At 36.7% G+C, this 22,269-nt stretch overlaps 2 protein-coding genes across 2 annotated transcripts in view; one reads left to right on the top strand and one right to left on the bottom strand.

Moving 5' to 3' along the window:
• LOC133521460 (ecdysone receptor) overlaps window positions 1–22,269 on the bottom strand; it is a 378,815-nt gene that overhangs the window by 338,809 nt on the left and 17,737 nt on the right. The window contains exon 2 of the mRNA XM_061856429.1: window positions 8,329–8,492. The gene's annotated coding sequence lies outside the window, so the exon portion shown is untranslated. The remainder of the gene's footprint in view (window positions 1–8,328; window positions 8,493–22,269) is intronic.
• The window catches only part of LOC133521466 (uncharacterized), a 520,259-nt gene that overhangs the window by 3,340 nt on the left and 494,650 nt on the right, over window positions 1–22,269 (top strand). The gene's annotated exons all lie outside the window — the stretch shown is intronic.

A 22,269-nucleotide genomic window follows, 5' to 3' on the forward strand; every position in this document is an offset into this window, starting at 1 on the left:
GAGCGCAGTATGATTCGTTGGCTAAGCTATATCTGTTGCATGAGTGGTACTGCACATCTACAATGACCTCTAATCTAGGTAGGTACATAGCTAAACTCTAGGCCTCGCAACATGCAACTGCTTCCGAAATAGCGCGGTCGCTCGCCAGTTTCCGACTGCGTTCGGGCTAGATCGCTTGTCTATTTTAATCCGCTGTGATACAAACAAAAAGGTCAGAAGCCGACGACCTAGTTTCCAAGCGGCGAATGCAAAGGTCGCCCAACATATCGGCCCGGGAAATGATAACAGCAAGGCTGGCTTCGCTATCAGGTTATGCAATGATTTATGTGGTGCACCTACAGTGCTTCCTTGCCAGGAGCTCTGAATGATCAACCCTGCAACTCCCACACACCTTTATCGCTTGGTTTCGCTGCGGAACAATGTGCCATTAACACAAATAGTATATGATGGATCAGAGATCATAAGTATGCCGTTGGTGCTACAACTACATAGTTATTTGAGTTTTAGACTATATTAGTCAACAAAGTTTAGACAAAACATCCATATTCCTTTTTCCTTTGACAGTATGTATATCTTAAAATCTTCCAATTTTCAATTTTAAAAAAATCTTGCTGATTGTAAATCAGATTCTATCTTTGCGTTATTCTTATTACTAGGTCTAAACCCCTCCAAGAGACGTCATCTGCTATAATGATGAAACAATCGACAAGGAGACTTTTACTCTCTATCGATTTATTTTCTTATTTTAGCTCTTGAGTGGACAACTTTATCGTGATTACTCTTAATTATCATGAAAATACGACGGAAGTACGCCAAACAGAAAAAAAATGTCGAGGCATGTTGCCAACTTTATTTTCAAGAAAAACAAATCAATTACTTTTTGAGATAATGTATTGTTGAAAATTAAGATAGGTACAAATGGTGGACTAATTTTCAGATAATAAAATAATAGGCGTATCATTTGCTCAACTGACCTTAATTTGATCTGGCATCATGTCTAATTAGAGCTGTTTTAATAATGAAGCTTGAAAAATTATGTCACTTAAACACTTTAAATCATTAGGACTCTAAATAATATATAGTCCGTTGAACTGAATTTATTTATCTTAATAAATCTTTAATGTTAGCCACGCTTACTAAGAAACAAGTCTTCTTAGTATTACATAATTTCATGTAATAAACAGTTTGATAAAAGTGACACTGATTGCGGCAAGTTACGATTGTCCTTTACGACCGTGCTCAATATTTTGATTTATTGCTTAAATCACGACCAACAATTGCGGACGTCGCGTGTAATATGTTACCATTAGGCACTTATTTAATAAAGATCAATATCACGGCTTTCATCAGTAAAACCCTATCATTCATCAGAACTTACGTAGCCGTAATTCACTAACGGCTCATATATATTGAGAATTCAGACTTTGAGAATAGCCAAATGTGAAAAGTCACGATGAACCTTTTTAACACTGACGCCTAGTCCCCATGCGGCTAATCCGCCAAAAGTGAAGCCGAAACACAATCGATGTGTGCGTGCGATGCTCGTGTCATACGCTCAGCAACGCATACATGTACACAAAAATATGTTGCTAGTATTTATTTATTCCCGTCAGAGTAGGGGTATTTTGACAACATTCTTATACTTTATTATCAATAATTTGGAAGTTTGTGTTGCATTGTCACAATGAACCCTTATAATTTGAGGGTGATTGTAGTATAGCTAAAGCTTTGTGGCAGTAATGCAGTCGGTGCAAGTATTGTAGCGCGACATTACTGCCTTAATAGTTACTGTTGAAAATGTCAAAATCGATGACATTTGCGGCTGTAATATTGGAGTCGGCAGCAGTATTGCAGTGCGACAGCCTTATTGTTGCAAGTGTCAAAATAGATGTCTCTGCCAGAAATATTGACATTGCGGCAGTAATATCACAGTCAGTAGCAGTATTGCAGGGCGACATTACTGCCGCAGTAAGGCAGTAATACAATCGGCAGTTTTATCAAAATTGGTGTGGACGTGGACCTGTAATTTGGAGCGGCGCGACGAAATCGCGGGGTAAGCCACGCCTGATTTTGGGCAATAAGGTTTAAATTAATTACTACTTTATTTTACAAATGTGCAAAAGATACTACACTCGAATAAATTTCTAAGTATGCTTATTTACAAAAAGTGAGGTACCTACGAGCCGACTCTGTTCGGTATAGACATACCTACTTTGAAATGAAATAATGAAAAATATAATTTAATAGTATTTATTTTAGAATATAAACTTTATGCCTTATTTGGAGAAAAAAATGATTCATTTTACTGGCAACATGCATAAGTAATGGCGGCTGACGAAGATTTGGATTTCTGTGTTAACAATTAGGTACGTAAAAATATCATCATAATCAACTGGATACTTACGCGTTAAATGCCATGCGATTTGTTTCGGCACAAACCGCCATCTTTCCAGTATTTTTAGGGTTCCGTAGCCAAATGGCAAAAAACGGAATCCTTATGGATTCGTCATGTCTGTCTGTCTGTCCGTCCGTATGTCACAGCCACTTTTTTCCGAAACTATAGGTAAGAACTATACTCGTACTGTTAAAACTTGGTTAGTAGATGAACCGCATTAAGATTTTCAAACAAAAAAAAAAAACAATAAATTTTGGGGGTGCCCCATACTTAGAACTGAATCTCAATTTTTTTTTTCATCTAACCCATACGTGTGGGTTATCTATAGATAGGTCTTCAAAAATGATATTGAGGTTTCTAATATCATTTTTTTTTCTAAACTGAATAGTTTACGCGAGAGACATTTCCAAAGTGGTAAAATGTGTCCCCCCCCCCCCTGTAACTTCTAAAAATAAGAATAAGATGATGTACATTACCATACAAACTTCCACCAAAAATGAATGCTGAGAGCTGGAGGGAAGAAGTGCAAAAAGTCCTTAGCGAATTCAGTGCTGTCAATTGGACAGAAACGGCTTTGGATTGAGAAGCATGGCGTCCTTTGGTATCGGAGGCCAAGATCCACTTTGGGTCGTCGCGCCACAGCAGTAAGTAAGTAATAACCCTATTATTAATTGGCTAACCAAATGTTCTCAGGACACGAACGTCGTACATACTTAATATCTAGGTACTTACAATCAGTGCTAGTAACAACGGCTATAAAGCCATTTTATTACTTTCTTGCAGGAGTTGCAGGTTTTATGCAGTAGGTATGAATATGAACGTGTCGAGTATTTTTGGTAGATTACTGCGACAAGTTATAAAATTCGGCCAAGAGCTCTGTAGTTACCATGCTGTCAGAATGAGGTAAACGGGGGCTATTATTTAGTATTATGTAAGTACATTACACGCATAAGGGAGTATTACCTACGCCGCCCTTTGTATGTATGTATCTCTTTTTATTAAGAAGAGAGATCTTTTTGCAATAAGTCAAAAACGGCTGAACCGATCATGTTTGCTATAGTTTTAATTGAAAGTATATATTAAGCTCTTGCATTACGATTATTTTCATATTTTTTGGATCCATGGTACAAAAAGGCCATGACTTATGTATCCATGCCAAATTGCAGCTTTCTAGCAATAATGATCACGGAGCAAAGCCGCGGACGGACAGACAGACGGACATGGCGAAACTATAAGGGTTCCTAGTGGACTACGAAACCCTAAAAATGAATAATGGATTATGGTGCAGAACTGATTATTCAGGTAGGTACGGATAGAATTTTGGCAAGATTTGTTTTGCAATAATTCATTAGGCCTCTTTAAAAGAGCAGTATATTCTTTTCTAAAATAACGGTTAACAGTTGCAGCAACCTGATAATAGGTACCTATGATTTAAGTATTTTCTCAGTTCTCTACATATATATTTTATATATAAATTTACGCTTTTGTTATGTACGCTATAAGTTTACACTATTTTTTTTTTTTTAATTGTACATCGAATAATTTAAAATTAGGAAACTATAGGTCTATAACGAAATCAATCCATAGCTATTAGCTAAGTTGCTCATATGTTTATTTTAAGACTGTTTGTTTCTCAATAAATTAAAAAAAAAAAAAGATTTTCCCGAGGCTCCTGTTTAACTCGACACGGTGACAATGCTGTCACATGACTAGCGCTGTGATGATGATAAGTGGTTTGATATGCAAACTGGAAAATTTTACGACTTTTTTCTTTATAGTCTTTTAACTTACATAATTTGATAATGCAGCTGTGACATCGTCACCTAGTTGTCACAAATACACTGGTCATATATTAGGTACGTTGCTTTCACTTTCTGTAACTCTTTTGACTCTGGACTCTGAACTTTATATGTGATTTTGTGTCCTTTGTACATACCTACTGATGACGTCACAAGTCACAACACACCTAGAGGGCTATAAATAAAGTTTCACGCGAACAAATCATTAAAGTTTTGCCAGTTTTGCCCCTATGTTACTTATGGAAAACTCCTTTGCCTTTGACTAATGGAATTACAAAACTTTTTCATTGAAAATCGTAAATCTAAAAAGTAGTAAGTTAATCTTATAATACAAGTTTTGGGGACTAATCTAAGTCTGCCAGCAAAATTAATTTGTTCATATGCTCTTGATTCTCTTCTTCTCTTTAAATGGTATATGTATTTTTTTATACATTTTACTCAACCAATTACTATTAACCAGAAGGACTAATTAATGGATGCACTACATTTTTTATAATTACTTTTCATATATTATAGTTTGATATATCTTCATGTTAGATAACATGATAAAAGGCATACTACTTTCTATATTACCTAATCAAGGACATACATATTTATTCTTGGTAGGTATAATGGTTATAGGGTATATTTACACTTCGTCTAATATTCACTGCCGTAATTGTTACATAGACAAAATTATATTATGTGGACCTCAATAGAAATAAAAGGCTTCAAGAAAAATGGGTTAGGTTAGGTTAAAACTGTTTGTTAGATATTCGTTTGTGTACACAAACGAATATCTAACAAAGAGTGGGTTGTGGGTTAGGTTAGGTTAGATTTGCGACCTCGTATAAAAATAATATTTTGGGTTGTTAAGGTATTACGTTATATTAAAATACAATATAACAAAAGCTATTACACAATATGTCTTTACACTAGTTCAAAATATATAAAAATAGGCATTATGATAATTTTATTATAATTATTTTAATCATTACACACCCCTAATTAATAAATATCCTAAATCAAATTTCTATTAAACTACAGCCATCTTTATTCTATTTTTCGATCCGATCGGTTAGCATCAACCACTGTAAGTAAACTTAATACTGCGCGAGAAAAACAGTCTCGGATTTATTCATAGCACAATTATACGGTCTTCGGTCGTTCCACATTTTAAATTTTAATCGTTCGTTCGCGGACCTCGACATGATTCTTGCCACTTTCATGTTAAAACCGTTTTACAGTCAACCTTGAATCGTCTCTAGCTACTAAAAACATCTGGACAGGTTGATTGCAAAAACAAAACTGTACAGTTTTAGTTTTCGCAAGCAAATATTTCTTAGTGTTGATGTAAAATTGGTTAAGACTCTATTTGGCCACCAACTTTTTGTGTTTTTGTATTTTGACTACTTACTTATTATTATTACTTAGACTCGAAATAATTTCTACGATGTTGTTTCAATCTAACTGTCTCTCTGGATACTAAATTTTAACATCCAAAAACAAAGAAATAAACAAACACAATAAAACTTACTAAGAACTTAAACTAAAGATAAAAAATTTGTCCCAAATCGCCGTCAATGGGCAAGGTGCCTAGAAGGCTGGCCGTATTTCCCCGCTGTATGCGAAATAGTGGCCAGCCTTCTGGTCGCCCGAGGCCTTTATTAGGCGCGCCGACAAATCTTAAAAAGTTAAATTAAAACGCAAATAAATATAACAACCAACCACCAAAAGTACAAAACTCGACACGTGTTTCGCCTCTTTACGAGGCATCCTCAGGAGATGCTGGAGATGTTGACGGTCTAACACCCGACAACTGACAAGTCAGTTGGTCAGTTGTCGGATGTCAGACCGTCAACATCTCCAGCATCTCCTGAGGATGCCTTGTAGAGAGGACAAGTCAGTTGGTCAGTTGTCGGGTGTCAGACCGTCAACATCTCCAGCATCTCCTGAGGATGCCTCGTAGAGAGGCGAAACACGTGTCGAGTTTTGTAATTTTGGTGGTTGATTGTTATATTTATTTGCGTATTTATTTTTGCGGTGGAAGGGTGGGAACATTAATTGCATGTAAAAATACGCAAGTAAGTATAACGGGTTAGCACTGATTGACTTACACGTTATTTTCTCGCGGATTAGCAAATTAATATTTCTTGTTTTAATTCTCCCTTACAGAGTTAAAATTAGACTACATATTATATTGTAAGGAATCATATCATTCGATTTTAGGATTCCAAACAATGAGACGACTCTGTCTGTTGTATTATGTTTGCGTAGGTATTTGAGTTGCCTATCGCAGTTGACAACATTCTTCAAAAACACACACATATTTTAATAGCCATCGTAACATTGATGTCACTGTTTGTTAATGTCAATCACCTTGTGGATTTAGTGCATTGTAAATCGCTACAAACTTACCTTTTGCTGTCGCAAAAATAAAAAAGTATCCTGTTTCCATAGAATATTTAGTACATTTGTATGCTAAATGTCAATCTCGTATGCATAATGTTCGTGGTAGTTTGTTCATTAGCATGTCTTCTTGCAACTATTGTTCGTGGCGTGATGAATGAATTTATCTGACAGATTGCATCGTCATTTGCATTTGATTCAGACAGTGAATTGTTTAAAATTATGTCAGTGACGTCAGTTTAACCGCGGGGATTGAAATTTTAATGCGCACGAGCAGTGATTTATTTTATTTGAAATTTGATTAAAATCTTTATACTTTATAAATTCCTACTAAATCTTTAGATTATGCGATTAAGACTATAAAACTATAAGTATTTAGGTATTTCTAATTTTTTTTCATATCATCTATCAAGATCTGTAGTACGAGGATGTATATTCAGTAGCAGTATATCGACCTTGAAGATTTTATTTTAATCTGATAAATCACGGTGTTGCCCTCAAGGTCATGGGGCTTCGTGGTTTCTCTAGGCATCAAGATACATACGTGGAAAGGATCTGTAATTTCAGAAAACTATCAATAAATAATGGAGAAGAAAATTCCCATACTCCTTACTGTTTCGTGCTCGTGACAGTTAAAATAGCCGTCTCTGCAGCGCAAAAAAAAAAACCGCGGTTCTCGTGCTGATGGTCTCTTAGAGATAGCTTTTTAAGTCACTATCTTCAGCAGTATCACGAAAGAAACAAAGTATTACTTTAACTAGGTATCTAAGAGAGATTTTCCTGATATTCGCATCGCCGCTCGCAAGCAACGTTTGCTTGTTTCATACCAGTAACGGCAGTAACCAGTTTAATATGTGATCGAAATAATATTGACGCGCGTAATATTATTTTCATCCGATTCCTACTTATTGTTCCAATTTGGTACAAGGCGGGAAGAAGTTGATAACTCGAGATAAAAAAATGTAGAAAATTTTGACTTGAATTTGAAGTTCAAATAAAATTACATAATGTTATAACTTCTTCAATTTTATCTCGCGAGTTATCAACTTCCTCCCGCTGTGTACGGAAATTATCTTCACTCAATTTGACAGATATTGACGGAAATATTGGCGCATCTTTTGAAATTGCAGCAATCGTACTTCAAGCGCGTTGGATCGTCTCGGCGCCACGTCACTTTATACTAGTTCGTGTGAGACTAAAGAGCCAACCTAGTCGATAGGAATAACTTGCTGAAACAGTGTGGTCAATTAACTGGTGGCTCGGCGCTATCGGCTTCATTATCTAGTCGGGGTGCGCACGATTTTGTAGATCTGGCCGACGGAAAAAACTAAATTTGCATACTAGTTTGGCTAGAAGAGTTTAACAATGTGTTGAGAGTTAATACTTACAGTACACATGAGACAAATACATTCTCCAAAGCCCTTTGTGTTTGCAAAAATAAGAAAAAATATTCAACCGAGCGGAATTTAAACATTAATTTCTTTTTCAGGTCCATAATGAGCCTGATTTTGCTGAGGTCAAATCAAAGCTGATATTTTTAAGTGCCACATGGTTTATCTTTACATAAGGTTATAATTTTTAACTGTTTGGGGTCAGAGAGCTTCTAGTGAGATACTTCAACTTTTACCGATTTTTTTCTCGTTTGATACTTGTCGAGCTGCTTGGTAGGTTTTGTTTATTGCTATCACTAGTTACAATATCACTAATATAATCTATGGTTGAAAAAAATCACAATTGTATACTAACCTGTCTGTTACCGGGGTAAACCCGGCGCTCCTGTTGGCCGTGACGTTCTCCACTTTTCCGGCTGTCCCGGCCACTTTAAATGAACCCTAGCAATATAAGGCGTTTTAATATAAACTTAGTTATTGCGTTTTATTCGATTCTCGAGTAACGTTGATTGTGTATATCTGAAACAAAGAAAGAAAATGTTAATATTCTAAATGCTCAGTCATGTAGCTTTTATATATATTTTTTTCCAGAAACTCAAGTTTTGTGGACCTGCAGCTGCAGCTATCTGAACTAAGAAACTCAATGCCGACGCACACGCATGCACCGTGGTGCTCTCGTCCACATCGAGGGAATACAAATAAGTCAACTAATACACTTTGACAGGAGAAAAATAATGAGGAGAACAGTAATGTAATCGAAGTTTTTTTATACTGATCACACTAGCAATACCTATCCTTTTAAAATCTCAAAGCAAGCACATACTTATTAATTTGCATGACTCATCGATGAGTACCTTTAGAGATCTACTGTCTTATAATATAGATTGACAGCTGTCTACAAAGTCGATGATACGATTAATGCCTGCTAACGGTATCTTCTACTGACGTATAAATCTGTCGGCTTCGATGTTAGCTTGTATCTTTAATATCAAAGAGCAACGAGAACCATCTACTACCTATATCTTCTCCCTACTCAAGTACTGTCACTTCAAAAACAACAATCAGGAGTTATACGTTCTTAGACTCTTAATATTCTTACAGTTCATTGTTCTCAAATCACTACCAAAAACTGACCAATCCCAATTACGTAGTGTGTAGCGTGCAGCCCAAGCAAGCTGGCGTTTGACATCTACAAAAAAACCAAAAAGAAGAATGACACACTTAAAAATAAACTTCTCATTGAAAATAACGACCGTCTGTTCTGCGGTTTTTTCTAATCAACTAAATTTCGTGCACGCTTGAAACATATTTTCAAAAGAATCGTTCAGAACAATGGTTGACCGCGAATATAACTAACCTCGCGCCATGTTGAGATGAATCGCTCAACAAATTCGCGTTGTACCCTTGCCCTTGGATACGAAACGTACGGTCATTTCATTCCACATATACTATATCTACTAAAAGAACCAGTATCCGATGCGATCTTCGAAAAGCGAGCAAAAATAAGCTCTCTTCTTTTCGAATTTAAGTTGGAATTTGCTCAATATCTGTGCAACTATATTGCATTTGGTTGGTAAGCGAATGCACCGCTGCAATGAGTTAGCTAGACTGTTTGAATGTCAAACCAATGATCGGCGTCTGCCACGCCGGCGCAATAAAAGAATAATTTATTCACGTCCGCGTAAATAAGATGATGGATCCACAAATTGGAAATTTGGACTGGGCTTGGCAACGGAAGCAAAATTGATTTGGTTTGGGCACATCGTTTAGATTGCCTTTGCTCGCTGGCGGTAAATACTTTTTTGCGTCACGAGTTATTAATTTATTTTGGAAATGTAAACCTTTATCAAAATCATTAAAACAATGGATAAAGACTGATGACCTGATGAGCTTTCTGAAGATAAAAATGTTTTTATTTATGTGTATTTTTTAGTTGACATGTCTGATTAAACTAGGTGTTGGAAACTTGTATGCAATGTTATGAGGATAGACCACGGCCGCCCCAATATCGCTTTTTCATACAAACATAGTCCAAATTTTCTTCTCTGGATATTAACATTATTAAAAAAAAAATTACCTTTTGTTACATATCAACCACCGCTATGCCTATGCCTTGAAGTTTTTCTGTTTTGCCTTATGGTTGACTGGTAGAGAATGACTATTGGCATTAAGTCCGCCTGTTGTACTCTTTTTATGTGCAGTAAAGTTTAAAATAATCATAATAATGTCTCTATGTTTTATTTTTTCGAATATTTAGTTATCTGTTTTTCGCTCCTAATTCTAACAAAAAAAAAATCGAAAAAGGCAAACATACTGGAATATAGCTATGATTAATTAATATTCATCAAAATATGTAAAAACATTTTCCATAACGTCAATATCCAGAGAGGAAAATGGGGACTACGTTTGTATGAAGAAGCGGCCGTGGCCTATATACTCTTAAATAAGCTATGACTGAATTACTGAGCTACATATTTGGCCTCTTTTGTCTTTTTACACCAGGTCAATTGCTGGTTTATATAGCTAGTTTTGTTGGCAGGTCCTGTTTGTGTTATTTTGTTATGGAAATTACTATTATTTTGATAATGGCACACTTTATTGCTAATGAGAATCTAAGTTTCACAATTCTCATTTATTCTGAAATGATATTTGAAAGAAAATATCGGTAGTTTAACTGTCGTTTAAAAACAAATCGGATAGAAGGTTTGATAGGTTGTTGATATCGTTTTATCGGTCACTGAATGAAGCCGCAGTTTGATCCAATTCGATTCTGATTTAAGTTCAGAGATAGGACACAGAGTTGCCCTACATAACAGACGGGTCGCCATATTTTAGGGTAAAACAATTTGTCACCAACTTTCAGCGTTCTCTTAGAACTAGCCAAGTAGGTCATACAGGTCAGCACTAGCTAGTGTAATATTCTCTTTTGTTTATTTTCTAGGTTGGTCAACTAGGAAGTCTTACTTAATAGCTGCTCAAGATAGGTAGATGAGCATTTCTGAAAAAAGTTTGTACATTTATTATTGCTTATATGAATACCGTCTTCCTCTATTACTTAGAATTATGTTTTATTTTTCGATTTTATCATGATTTTTTTATCTCCAACCGTTTGGTTTTTGACCTACCTAAATCTGAAAACGGACTTAGCTGATGTTACCTCTTAAATGACCATGCAATATTGATTTATGTGGGTTTTGCCAAAGTTGATTTGATCAATATTTTATATAGATGCGACTTGGGATGCACACAAAAAATATTCAGTGTCAGAGGAGTTCAAATAATCGATCAAACTCTTTATTACACATCTTAATAAAACGACACAATACAAGACATAAGTATATTAAACTTTGAGGCTGAAAAAGATGGTCATACGTGGTTATACAACTTAATAACTATTATTTTCAAACAGCCTTTAGATCGCTGAAAACCAGCAAAGAAAAAAAGACATCTAAACGGCTGGCATCAAGAGGTTTGTCATCAGTGCAAATCTTTCCTTTAAGGCAATCTTTTCCTTTAAGACCGGTCGATTGGTGATATTGTGGTTTGGTTCGAGTTTCTGTGGAGCTAAATAAAGTAATCGAATCGAAGATATATCACACCTGAACACATTCTGTTCGGAATTCATCCGTTTTTGCCAAACGCCAATATCGCAGCTTGCGTGAGCGTGACACGTCAGCTCGAATCAAGACATCGGCTGTTTCGGCCTTTGGGAACGTTGGCCTAACTTTTTGCCTTCGTGATGAAAATATCCTATTTATTCAGTTCAGGAATTATCGTATATATATTAAATCGTTATTGCAAATTATTTTTCTATTCGTTTATGTTTACTGAGTAACTGATCAAACTCAATGTCGGACATTGGTCGGAGCGGACTTAAAATGTATGTACAGTCAGCAAAACTATTAGTTCATCACCCCTGTATACAAATATGTAGTCGGTTCAGTAATATAATCATCCACTTCCCTATGAAATTAGTATGGATACTTGGTTACTTAAGTTGGGTCACTGACCGCACCTATAAAATAATGAAAATTAGACGCAACGGCAGACTTATTAAAAAAAATACAGTGTTAACATAATATATGTACAGCGAAACAAGCAAAAAAAACTTTAAATTACACTCTGAATTATAATACCTACTTTTTTCTTATTTTTTCAATTTGATTGAAATTCCTATTCAACAATTCCAATGACCTAAGAGAGGTGATAATATTAAAGAGAATTTTATTCCTAGTACTAATCACCAATACAATACAAATACTCTTTATTGCACATCTCAATAAAGAAAACAATACAAAGAATACAAAATAATCAAGAAGAGGTAAACAACATGGGGTCTTATCACTAAAAAGCGAATCATCAAAATCATCTTCATCTTAACTATTTCACCATTTTATCGTTCACAGCTTCGACTACGCCACTTGACGCGGTTCTGGGTGCTTAGCCAACATGCCAATCGTTAACGCTCCGTAACGTAGCGTAGTCATCCATCTCTATTCCTCTTCCATTTTAGTGTGACAGTGACAGTTGCATTTCGTTCGCTACAGAAGCGCTGGATGAGCAAATTTCATCCAGAACCCGCAATCTTCCGAATGTCGTTCACCATACCATACTGCAATTTTCATTAAAAGCAATTGCAAGACAGTGTAACTAAAAGAACTAGAATTAGTCGTATAAATTCTTAAATACCCACTTTTTCTTTATAAATTACAATTATCTCCATGCCGACACACGTAATGAAACAATTTTACAGAAATGCTGGGTAATTTGCGAAGAACTAAGCTATGCAGTCTACGTATGTAATTTCCAACTTTCGCCTAATGCGACCAGTATATTTTGGACTGAAGGTTCCTAGCAACTATACGTACTTGGAGCTCGCATAATTACTAGTTTTTTGAGGCATTGCTACCTAGGTCATTGTAATAATAGCCTAGCATCGCTAACGAAAGTGTTTGCGCTGCATTTTTCACTAACCGTTAGGGACAAGAAACGGATTCTAAAATAAAATGACTTTACATAGTTTAATCTTCCTTAATCGTCCAAGGACTTAGTTGCTTTAAGGAAAAACTTTTATTATAACATGGAAGTTTTTTTGTGACACTTGGAGGCGTATTCTGATGGTAATATTAACATGTTACGATTTAGTTTTTTCTGAATAAATAATATTTATTCAGAACCAGAATCAGAACATTTATTTGTTTTCACGTGTAAATACATGCAAATACAATTATAAAATATACTCTAAAGTACTTACATGCTAAAACCGACTATCCTAAGTTTAGGTATGTATGGGAGTTATGCATTTTAAAATTAAGGGGTACGTACATGTCATTCAATAGGACTAAGTAAAAATAATAATAAATCATGATAATGTGAGGAGTAATTACTGTAATTAGTCAAGTGAATGTATTCATGATTAATGATTATTCATGAATGGTACATTAATAAAAATAAACTAACTTATCTATTAAATAAAACTAAATTAAAACTAAAAACTAATACTAAATCAAATTGAAATACGTTCCTTTGACATGTTGCCGAGGATACTGGCAGCATTTTCCCGCTGTATTGCGATGCTTATACGTTGTGCGAGAAAGCTGCTTTTTTTTGAGAAAGCTTCGGCCACCTATGAAGTTGACCAGCCTTTTAGATAACTCTTTAAAAAGTTGTAGAGCATTACGACCCCACGGGCCATGCGTCTCAACCTCAAGTCTTATAAAAATGTATTCGGGGCCGAGACACCTACCTACCTACCACGGGCCTACCGCGAAATCGAAGTTCGTCACTTGCGGGCATTTTTCTCTGTCACCCTAATTACATCTTAGTGAGAGTAAAAAGTTTTTGCGGAAGGCCCCCAGTACTTTTGTAGCTTTTCGGCCGCTTTAGTTACTGTTTGTTAAGAGTAAGTATGATCTGTCCGTGTCAAAAGTGACGTTTCTTCAACCTTCTTCACTTTTGGCACTGACATCCATAAAAAATCCAGAGCAAATTCATAACCTGTTATTTCAATCAGAATATAAGACACATCGAGTTTTCTCGAATGATGTCTTAGGTACAGGTTTTATACGCGCATCCTTGACCTTACATAATTACCTGTTTTCATGCAGGTCGTATTTTTACACGATTACGGGAATGGTAAAGGTATATTTATCGTTTGTTTGTAAGGTGTATTTGTTGTTTTGTAGTTTTATTTCATATATTTATCGACACAAATATACCATGCTTGTCAAAACTACTGACTTGCCTTTGGAAAATGACCTAAATTTTAATGACGCTGGAAACATTTTGCTTGTGCTTGTTCTCTACAAACGTATGCTACAACTTATAGATCTTATCATCTTACTGCTGGGAACTTACTCTCGTGTACTATGACAACAGAAGTACCTAAGCGAATAAGGTGTTAAAATGCCCTGCATACTTTCTTATTCTATTACATTATTATTTAAACAATTTAAACAACAAGTTCACTCGAGATGGCAATTACTACAGTTTGGCAAGGTAGGTTCATATATCGAAAGTCAGTAAATCATATACCGAAATTATGCTGTCTTTTTCTTATGCTAGTATTGCCGGCCCTAAAAAAATTTTTTTTTTAACTATTATCCTGGTACTGATAAGATTGGTTTGCCAGACTATAAATAATATTTGGGACTAAATTCCGAATGATTCATTGAGATGTTCTAGAAATCGAACCTACTAATTCCGGATTGGCCGAAACCATTCGACAACGTCGTTTATGCCGAGGAAGTATTTAAAAAATACAAGGAAATATTCTGAGCAAATTCTTTAGACATAGTAATTAAACATTTCACCTCTAAAGGTTAAAAACAATTAGTCTTTCTATGTTAAAAAATCGAAGTAATACGCGCCGCACGTTCAGCCCGCATTGTTTTAGCCTTAACTCGAAACTTCACCTTGACGGCAAATTGGAGGACAAGTTGGTTTTATTTTTTGCTCAAATCTTTTTGCGTCGATACATAATATCGGCACAATGGTGCTGGGTTTGAAAGGAATACATTAGTGCGCGGTCGACGGCTCCGCCCGCTTAACAATGTGTGACAGATCGAATATACAACCAAGAGATAATGTTCTGGGGTAATGTTCGGATTGCTTGCACGATTGCAGGCGTTCTAATGATAGCAGAAGGACTACCGTGAACCACGTTCGACGTATTACCTTTGCACTTGTTAATTCATACGTAAATATGACAGTGAGGCAACACGTCAAACGTGGTTCGCTGTAGGCCCTTAGTTTGCTTCGTGGATTGCAGCGTCGTATAGTTTGTGTCACTTTTGCTTGCAAAGGAAAAAAATGCAGCACTATTGTTGAACCAATAGGGCCATATGGGTTGTAGCACAGGCAAACCAATGTAAAGTAACCTACAGCCCTATTTTATTAAAAACCTCAATATTTTTTACAAGCTTTTATTTTACTTGCCCCGCTAGTATATTTATGTATGTTTGTGGGGATCAAATCTTGGAAGCTAAATTTGATCCACTTCTCGATTTCCGCTTGACCTGAAATTTTGCACAAATATGACACGACGAAATGGGTAAAACGGGTGACAATGCAATATTTATACCATCGACATGATCTGAAGAAATAGGAGGTGGCCATGGGAACTCTGTGATAAAACAACGGAATAATTTTGTAAAATTTTAATTTACTTGGGGTAAATTTAATTTTGTTTGGGGTTTTTAGAACTGTCTTGATGAATATTAGTTGCATGTGAAAAGAAAAGTACATTCGGCGATAAAAGCGTGTTCCAATAATTAAATTTTTGGCAAAAAAATATTTATTGGTTTGATATGAGCTCGTAGTGCATATCTCTCGCGCTTATTGGCAGACGTTGCAATGTAAAGGGTGCCATTTTTTATGACGTCATTACGCGGGAGACCCTCGCTTGCGCCACTATTTCTTGGCAGTTTTGGTATCTTAGGACCATGTTCATCACTTTAAGAACTAAAAGTTTATTTGATCTGAACTACCTTTTCGAACATTAACCATAAGTAATTGACTGGAATTTGCCTGAGCCATCGATTCGCCTGCGTTCGCCATGCAATCGGAACATCTGTAATTTACAAAGTGCGAACCAGTGTTAGAAAGAGAGAAAATGGCGTGTTTAGGCTACACATCGGCGTTTTCACGACGTCTATCTAAGTCTTAACTCTGCCTGACATAGGTTCTTCGAGAAGCCTTGAATTTCTTGACGATCCGCCTGAAGCTAAAGTAATTGATGAACTAGGAAAACTTCTTCAACAACTTTAGCCAATGTGTTTTTTTACCGATTGCGGCAAAGCTCTGCCGTGCTAACAACAAATGCAGTAATCACATTTAAAAAGTCATGCCATTATTTATCTTGTTCTCTTTGGATAAGTTCTTTATTTAAACAATTTTTCTCATGCAAGTATAGATCGTGTCATTCACGATAACGCGTGCTTTGACTCGTATTGTAATGTTATTAGAGGTGAGTTTTGACAAACCTGCACGTCATCGTGGATGACACGAACTATACTGCACTTACGATAAGCTGCAAGGAATTGTTATAATATGTATGTTTATATGAAGATCGGTACTTGGGAGATTATCATAATTAATGAGATGTCAATAGATTCGTTTGTTTGACTCGGGCGACGTGTTACATTATAAACCGACTTTTGTTGATGTTGATTATTGACGGTGACGTCGTAAAGACATTCGGATTTCGACTGCTGGTACACCGTTGCGGAAGAAGCGAATGTAGAGTAGAGTAGAGTAGAGAGTGTTTATTTGTGGAAAAATAAAAAAGAAAACAACAAGTGACATAACATATAAGCCACGAAATGGTCCCGACTCAGCATGGTGCTAGCCTGGCTGGACTACTGCTGGTCTTCCGTCGGGGCCATGACCGTGTATAGCACGAAGCGTAACTAAATATTTACAATAAATATTTTAAAAAATGACACATCATTAGACACATCACATACAAATTGGAAAGTAAAGAAGTAACTTTACACAACGAATTTATAGAATATACATTAAAAGAATCGTAACGATAAATCTAAAAATCGTGAACGCGACCAACTTTGACATAAGTGACAGCTCGCATAATCTGTTGCAGGAATTGAGTCACATTCATTTATCTTGATCACAGATTTCTCAACCTATTGATTTATATTGAACAGAGTAGAGTGCACGAGCACAAGAGTCCGGTTATTAATATATTATAAAAATGTAATTCCACGAAAGTCATCACTACTGTTGTAGCTGCATTGTTGTTACGGCCTCATTGTTGCCGTGGCTATATCTGTCAGTTTTTTTTTTTTTTTATAAAATGAGTGACAGAATGCACGTCATAATCCGTTGAGTTACCATCCGAACGTCACCTTTAACGTGAGGAACGTTAACCAGGCACTTCGCACTTACCCAACATACATACATACATACCTGGCAACCCATCCGGGAAATAGGCGTGATTATATATTTATATTTTATATATATATAATCATGGCAGAGACCAAGGATTTTCACTTGCTACGACCCTGAAATACCTTTTTCGCTTCCTTCGTTTACATGACATTCCTCATACACGTTCGCCGGTTTAGGGTGCTCTTGACCTGGCCTTGCTTCAAAATTTCCCCGATTGGAGCATATAAAGTCCGCCGAGGTCTACCACTTCCAGCTCCCTCTTCAACTTTTTTCACTCATTTCGTCCACGCGTCCAAACCATCTCAACATACCTTTCTCAATTTTTGTCACTACATTTTCGTTCAGTCCACATTTTTGCCTTATCACACTGTTCCTAATTCAGATAGAATTCATCTCACACCACACATAACACAACCTTACCCAATATGTACTTACAAAGGTAGCTGACATTTAGCAGTATATTAATTTTACTAGTACAATACGAGTATACTAGTAGTTGAGATAAACTTAGCATGAGCATAGCCATAACATTTGACTGTGTTAATAACATCGTTTAATTGTAATTAACTCCCACGGTAGCGAAGCGATCTAAAGTGTCAAGTGGCATGAATGTTAACAATTTGCGAATAACGTTTGCCGGAGGACACGCTCGAATACTATCCGGATCTTGTACAATGGTGAAATTAATATGTTACACGTTTGAGGACAGTTCAGGTTCGTAAAGTACAGGTATTTTATGGGAAACATTAACATTGTAATTTAGTGAGCATTTGGATGATTTTGGATGGATGGGTGACGATCGGGTAGTCAAGAGGGCTTACTTAGGTCGACCAATTGGACGCCGTCCTGTTAGTCATCCTAAATATCGTTGGAAGCAGATCTCCGTGAGCTCGGCGTCAGCGAAAGCTGGCGCGGGTCCGCTCTGTTCCGAGCAAAGTGGCGTGCTCTTGTGTTGGAGGCCAAGACTCATTTTGGGTCATCGCGCCAGCCAAGTAAGTAAGTTACTTTTGCAACGTAAAGCGCGCGGTTGTTTTATGCGGTAACAGAACACAACGTCGAAGGCATGCGATCAACGGAATGTAGGAAAAATGACAATGAGCTTACCGCTGCGATAACCGCGTAAAACAATGTATACATTGGATTATCTGAGTCAAAATGGGGTGCGGCAAACGCAACGCTTTTAACGCTGCGTTTATCGCTTACTGTACACAACTGTATCACTCTTCCATATAAGTGTATCAGAGAAACATTAGCGTTTCATTCGTTACGGCGCAAACGATTGGGATCTTGGCTAGACCCCCAGTAGTGACACAAAATGCGTTGGTAAAATTTTATACGAAGCTTTTCTGTCCATCTGTCCGTTTGGATTTCAAGAAGTGTTGTGGGGTATTATAAAAATCTTAACTTTCACCGGTAAATCCTAGGTCTAACTTTACTTCAAACTTTTAGGGTCACCCCACACTAGCGTTTTTAGAGCGTCGGCGTCTAGTTAGCGCTATAGAAAATGGCGTCGCTGCGCAGTTGCGCCAATGTTGCGTCGAGCAGCAGCCTGAGTTAACTAGACGCCGAGGCTCGGGAGACGCTAGTGTAGGGTGGCTCTTACAGTAATATATACAGTGGTAACCTTACCAGTGAATTCCATTATCGTAGTAAAAAAACATTAAATTTAAATTTCGCGTCGAAAAGTTGCTAATTTTAGTGGTTTATCGTACAATGGCGTTTTTACCTTGTGCAACATCCTTGAACTCGAAGCAAGAAGCAGAAGCCACTTCATTTACATATAATGATTGACACTTGTTACTATGTGGCTACTGAGGCAGATATATGTTTAAGAAACGTCATTGTAAAATACCTACCTGCTAATCTGGTCAATTGCGGACATCTAAAGCGATAATAATATACTTAGGTAATAAACTTGCAGTCCATAGTTTTCATACCGTGAGGTACCCGTCTAAAGTTTCGTTAGGTAGCCGACTACATTTTTTAACGCTTTGTAAGTATAGGTAACCCTAAAACTTTTCCAACTTTTTGGGTGTCCTTAACTTTAGGACTTAACTAAGTTATATAGTGTACATTTTTAATTTTTTTAAGACGGTTTTTTAGTACTATCTAGAAAACACTCAAAAGTCTCTGAAGTTTCGAACTGCAGCCTTGTAAAACGAAGTATTCTTCTAATTTATAGTGATAAAATTCTAGTTTTTTCAAGTCCTCTACCATGAGTTTCTCTGGCCATATTCGTAATTGATTGATTGCGTAAACTCAGACTCACTCACTTGCTTGAGCTGATATAGGGTTAGCCGGTCGAAGTATTTCATAAATGGCACCAGCACAGGTTTCACCTGTAAGTCTAACGAATAGTGTCAAATTCTTGTTTTTTTTAATTGTATGGCCTGGATGCTTGTTTTAAGCCAAATCTCATAGAACAAAGAGACAGGTAGGTTAACCCCATTGGTACGAGCAATATGATTTGCGAGTAGAAATGGCGCGCTAAGCTTAACTTATAGTAAAGGAATAAGTGTGTATTAGTTGTTGATAATGTCGTTGTTGTATGTAACTATGTACATCGATGCTTACATCATACACGTGCTCAATAATTAAGCCCGCGATTGTAACTTAACTCCTGGTACAAGCGATATTGAATATTTTAGCGACCATGCGTGACGCCGCGGTTCGACATTAGCTGTTAAGGAATTTGATATTCACGCACGCTTTACTGCAGTTAGGCAGAAACTTATTGAGACAATATATTCACAACAGGCTGTGTCAACTGCCTACTTATACTAAATAACTTAAAAACAAATACAAATGAGCTCCCACTCAGATACTCACCCGGACCAGATCTGATGTACCAAAAATACTGGTGGCATTCCCTAGCTGAATGGCCAGTGATATTTATTGGATCAGGAGAGAATAGACAATTGTAATAAATCGATCACATAATATTTAATAATAGGGAATATTTTTCGATCACGGCTACATATCAGCGTACACATTTATTTCGATTTATTTTATAAGTTAAATTTCAGGGAGCCTTGCTTTGTCCAGTCGATATCGAGCTACATGTTCTAAAAATTATGAAAAAAATACACGCGTGAAAATAAGTGTATTTTATATGCAGAAAGTATTTATTTGATTGAACTACATAGATTTTTCAATTTTTAAGTTTAAAATAATATCTTCATATTTGTTTTCGCTCCTAACCCTTATCTGAATCAGAATTGTTTTTATTTGAATAAAATATGTATACAATTTTACAGATAAGTTAATAAAAATGAACTATAAAAGATACAAGTAAACTTAAAATAAGTCTTATAAATAGAATATGTCCTCAAGCCGGCTACCGATGGGAAGAGTGCCCAAAAGGCTGGCCGCATAGCCACGTTAAATGGCAATGCTTATACGTCGAGCGAAATACTGGCCAGCCTTCTGGTCACCTGTGATGTCTATGAGGGGCGTCGCTAAACTCTTGTAAAGCTGACGCGCGCTTGGGCCCCACGACCCCAGCGTTTCGACTCCAAACGCCACAAAAATATATAGCCACTGCCAAGTGTTGCGTAATTGCGACATTTGAGTTCCTCCGCTGCGGACGCGGCGTGACCACCATCAATGCTAGTGCCCGGAAGGTGGGACGGCGCGAGGGTGTCTACGCAAGTGGCATCCCAAATTAGAGACCGTCCCATTTTCCAAGGCACCAGCGTCATGCCGTTGGGCCTCTTGCCGTCGTCTCTTGCCAGACCAACGGGCTCAAGTATGGCCGGAATTTTGAGGCTGACAAGGGCCTTTTGGATGATGTCATTGATGCTGGCATGTCGGGGTATGCGTCCAGCGCTTCTAACACAGGAAAGCACGTGATGGCCGAGGCTGTCTACCATGGCGCTACATCGGCAGCGATGGGGGACGTTCGTTGTTATCCCTATGCGCAAGCTAGTCGCCAGTCGAAATGTGGTGTTATCAATTAGAGTTCTTATCGATGGTGAGGGAAGGGCTTGCAACCACAGACCCGACTCCCATTCCGCCGTGGCAAGTAGACGAGCTCGATCTGCCGTACTAGACGTATCAACCAGATTATGAAAATATTAATAAATTTGAAGAATGTTTAAAATGTCTATGTTTTTCTGAGACATATTCGGGTACTGACTTCAATACTGCTTTTAATCAATTCCACAATCTATTTATGTTGTTTTATAAACTTTGTTTTCCGTTGTCACGTATAAAAATTTGTAATCCTAACTATCGCACTCCGAAGTGGCTGACAAACGGTGTAAAAATTAGCTGTAAAAGAAAAAGGCAACTGCGATTTATGTACTATCGAGACAAAAAAACGGAACAGAAAAGAAATCACTACTATAAATATACAAAACTATTGAAAAAATGTATTGATAAAGCACAAAAAATTAGTAATAGCAAATACCTCATGTATAGTAAAAATAAGTGTAGAGCATCATGGCAAATAATAAAAAGAGAAACTGAAGACTTTAGATTACCTCAGTATATTGATAAAATAATTGTCAATGACAAAGTTATATCTAACCCAGCTGATATAGCATTAAACTTCAATAGACATTACATTGATATTACACATACTAGACGCTGTTCTAATATAAATCGTAGTCGCTTACAGATAAAAACATATCAAAACAGTATTTTTTTTAAATCCGGTTTCTGAAAGCGAAATGAATAAAATAATTACGTCATTAAATGACACAAAGGCCGTCGGATATGATGAAATCAGCACAACTATTATAAAAAAATGCAGAAGGCACCTTATTCCTGTTCTGACCTTTCTTACTAATTGGTCATTAGAATGCGGACAGTTCCCAGAAGTCTTGAAGTCATCTATAATAAAACCACTTTATAAAAAAAAAAAACCGAATGCATATGGAAAATT

The sequence above is a fragment of the Cydia pomonella genome, chromosome 9 (genome assembly GCF_033807575.1).
Source record: "Cydia pomonella isolate Wapato2018A chromosome 9, ilCydPomo1, whole genome shotgun sequence".
NCBI classification, from domain to species: Eukaryota; Metazoa; Arthropoda; class Insecta; order Lepidoptera; family Tortricidae; genus Cydia; species Cydia pomonella.